The 4,043-nt window shown below is 38.6% G+C and overlaps 1 pseudogene; it reads right to left on the bottom strand.

The window, feature by feature from the left end:
* Window positions 1–1,004: 1,004 nt before the first annotated feature.
* LOC110208473 (elongation factor 1-alpha 1 pseudogene) lies at window positions 1,005–2,334 on the bottom strand (annotated as a pseudogene).
* Between the last annotated feature and the right edge of the window lie 1,709 nt (window positions 2,335–4,043).

Below are 4,043 nucleotides of genomic sequence, written 5' to 3'. Positions count from 1 at the left end.
CTCCCCCTTCCCCCGAGAAGGCAAGCAATTTGATATAGGTTATACATGAGAAATCATGATGAATATATCTCCATATTAGTCATGTTGCTTATCACAACTTCTACAAAGTATAGCAAAAACAAGAAGATAGATCTTTCAAAGCATGGCTAACCCATGTGCATTTTTTAATACCACCTAATATGATGAAACACCACCATCTACAGGAATAATCATGGTGCTGCATTTGCCAAGCAAAATCTGAGTACCAAATCTCTGTAGTTTTCAAATACTACAATGTATAAAGCGGATCCATCCAAACAGAGGTACAGATCACACCCCTCCATCCACTTCTCACCTTGTACAATTCTTGTCAATTTCCTCCTGTAAATCTCCTACAGGACTTAACTGTGTGTGTGTGTGTGTGTTTTTAAGTGGGAAGGAGAAGTCAGGGGAAATTGCTAAGTGTCTAAACAAAGAATATTCATCAAAAAAGTAAATAAATGTTCCACAGAATCTCTATCCATCATCTGGTAAACCTTAGGTCTCTTGACGTTAGCTGGTATCCTTTACTTTTACTCTATAATAACAGTATCTCCCTTTCTGAACGAACAAATGTTAACAGGAAATGGGCAGACAGGTCACACAATAGCAATTATGTAAAACCTTGCATTGTCACCACCGTTTAGTCAAAGTTGTATTTAAAATGCCTAATCTGATCTTAGAAGCATATTGATAACATGTATTATTTTTCTCATTAAACTGTTTTAATGGCTTCAAAATTCTGTGACACATTTTCAGGCAAGTCGTTTCCATTTAAAAATGCCTGATTTTAAAAACTGATAACTTAAAATTGCCATGAAACAAATGGTCCACAAAACATTTCTTTTCTCCTGAGGCTTTTATGATGCACTGTAATCATTAACCAGTCTTTTACTGTTAAACTAAAATGGCCAATTGAGACAAACAGTCAAAACTGTTCTTCCACCACTGATTAAGACCAGAGTGGCAGGTGTTGTACAGAATATTCATTTAGCCTTATGGGCTTTCTCGGCAGATTTTGTGACTTTGCCAGCTCCAGCAGCCTTCTTGACAACTGCCTTGGTGAAACTAGCTGCAACAGTCTGCCTCATATCACAAATAGCAAAATGATTCAGAGGAGGATAATCAGAGAAGCTCTAAACACATGCGGGCTTTGCTGGGACCATGTGAACAATGGCAGCAGTGTCAGATTTCAGAAATATGGGGTCATCTTCTGGCTCCTTATCAAAATGACGATCAATGTTCTCCTTCAGTTCAGGAAACTTAAAAGTAATGTGCAAAGCCAGGCAAAGGCCTGCATGGTTCAAGATAATAATTTGTGCAGTGAAGCCAGCTGTTTCCATGGGCAGGTTATTCTTGCTTTCACTAGCCATACTACCACAACAGTCATCTTTGACAGACATGTTCTTGACACTGAAACCAACATCATCCCCAAGCAGAGCCTCACTCAAAGCTTCATGGCATTTCAACAGACTTTACTTCAGTAGTAATATTGACTAGAACAAAGGTGACCACCATGCCTGGTTTTAGAACACCAGTCCCTATACAGCTAACAGGTATAGTTCTGACAACACCAATCTTGCAGACATCTTGGAGGGACAGAAACAAGAATTTGCCAGTTGGATGAGTTGGTGACAGGATGCAATCCAAAGCTTCAAGCAGTATAGTTCCATTAGCATTGCCATCTTTATGAGTGTCTTTCCATCCCTTGAACAAAGGCATATTCGAGTTTGGCTCTAGTATGTTGTCACTATTCCAATCCGAAATTCATACTGTTCCAGGGTTGTAGCCACTTTTCTTAATATGAGTACTAACTTCCTAGCCAATTTTTTCAAATCTGTTCTGGCTGCAGGGGGGCTCAGTGGAATCCATTTTGTTGACATGAACAATCAATTATTTCATACCTAGCATGTAGGACGGAAGGGCATTCTCCCTGGTCTGCTCATTCTTTGAGATATTAGCTTCCAATTCAACACCAGCAATAATCAGTCAGCCTGAGATGCACCTGCAATCACGTTCTTTATAAACCTTTTGTGTCTTGGAGCATCAATAATGGTCACATAACACTTGTTGGCCTCAAATTTCCAAAGGGAGATGTCAACAGTGATACCATACTCATGCTCAACCTTCAGCTTATCCAAGACCTAGGTATATTTGAAGGAGCCCCTTCCCATCTCAACAGCCTCCTTCTCAAACCTTTCAGTGGTTCTCTTATCAGTTCTGCCACATTTGTAGATGAGGTGGCCAGGAACAGTGGACTTGCCAGTCCACATGTCAAATGTTGACAATGTTAATGTGAGTCTTTTCCTTGTCCATTTTTGTGTAGGCTTAGTACTGCTTTACAAAATACCTGTGTTCTGGTGGTAAACCCATTGTGAAAAACAGAGGGTGCATTTTTAAAATCATTTTTCCATCATTATTCTGTATTAATTAAATGAAATAGAAAATGTAGTCTAATTTATGGAAGTGACACTGGACTTGGAGTGAGCCCTGGATTAGAGTTCCATCCTCAATTCATAACAAATGTGTGATTCCAAATAAGTGATGCATGATCTGATGCATGTTCTATTTCCTGAGCTGTAAAATAGGAATAATAATTCTTTTACTTCATACTTTACTAGATTCCTATGGGTTTTACCACCAAATGATGTTGAAAGCTACACGCCAATTCCTTTCATCAAAAGGACTGCATCCTTTGGAGTCTCAACTTCACCCTGGTGGTTTGTGCATGCCCCAATATGGTAATCAAATTAATTATACCCTTCTTCCCCTTATGCCTCCAGCCAATTGCTCCTAAACAGCTTTCAAGGATCTACTAAAATATATTTTAATATATTTTAATTTTTTATTTAAATTTTAATGATATGCCATCTTTTATATTATTACACAAGGGGCAGCTAGATGCTCAGCAGATAGAGCACTGGGCCTGGAGTCAGGAAGACCTGAGTTCAAATCTGGACTCAGATACTTACGATGTGACCCTGGGCAAATCATTTAACTCTGTTTCCTCAGTTTCCTCTTCTGTAAAATGATCTAGAGAAGGAAATGGCAAACCACTCTATCTTTGCCAAGAAAATCCCAAATGGGGATCACAAAGAGTCAGACATGACTGAAAATGACTGAATAACAACAACATAAGATGATGAGATCATAGATTTTGAACTAGAAGAAACCTTAGAGATAATAGAATCCAACCCCCTAGTCTTACAATTTAACAAAACTGAGGTGAAATCACTAGCCCAGGTTCACACAGGTAGTAAGCATCTGAAGCATGATTTGAACTCAGGTGTTCCTGACTCCAACATTTGACACTCTAAACTCAACTATGCTTGGCGTCTATATGATTCTGAGATTTAGTAACCTTTTATCTTCAGCTATGCCTCTCTGTGTGGGATTACACTGAGCCCTTGCCAGAGGCATAAAAATTTGAATGTTTATCCAATCAGAGTTTGGCTCTGTGTTCCCCACCCACTAGCAGATGTCACATTCTTTTTTGACTGCTATATTTCAGTGAGTTTTAGTCACATGACCTTGGCATAATAGAGTTGGTTCTCCCCTGAATCAGACACATATTCTTAGATATTATATGCACTTCTCAGCATATAATTAATAAGCAAGCAAAAAAAAAAACACAGATTGTAGTAACTAGCATATAATGCATACTACTGAGCTGATTTGAGCTCATTGCTTTCCTGCATTCTTGAAATCCCCTAGACATAATTTCATTCTGAACCCAGGAGGTCTAGGGAAACATACATTTTGAGCTTGTTTAGTTCCCCATAGCCACTCTCCTTCAAGTGGTCAAAAGAATGCTTTATTCACCAGATGAAAATTCAGAAATTCCTTTATCATTTTGATCCTATGACCCATGATATAGGGAATGGTTGAAATCAGGAGAAAACTGAAGCTTTATTAATTGTTCTCAATCTTCACAGTCTTATCCTAGCAGAATTTTCCAATATCATCTGGCCACAAGTAGTCCATGATGGAGCAGAACAAGTGGTTCATTTTGGCAATTATCCCCA

This window comes from Phascolarctos cinereus, unplaced genomic scaffold (genome assembly GCF_003287225.1).
Source record: "Phascolarctos cinereus isolate Bilbo 61053 unplaced genomic scaffold, phaCin_HiC Scaffold_3;HRSCAF=262, whole genome shotgun sequence".
Classification (NCBI taxonomy): Eukaryota; Metazoa; Chordata; class Mammalia; order Diprotodontia; family Phascolarctidae; genus Phascolarctos; species Phascolarctos cinereus.
Note: the sequence above shows the minus strand (reverse complement) of the source record. Positions and strands in the feature narration are given on the sequence as shown.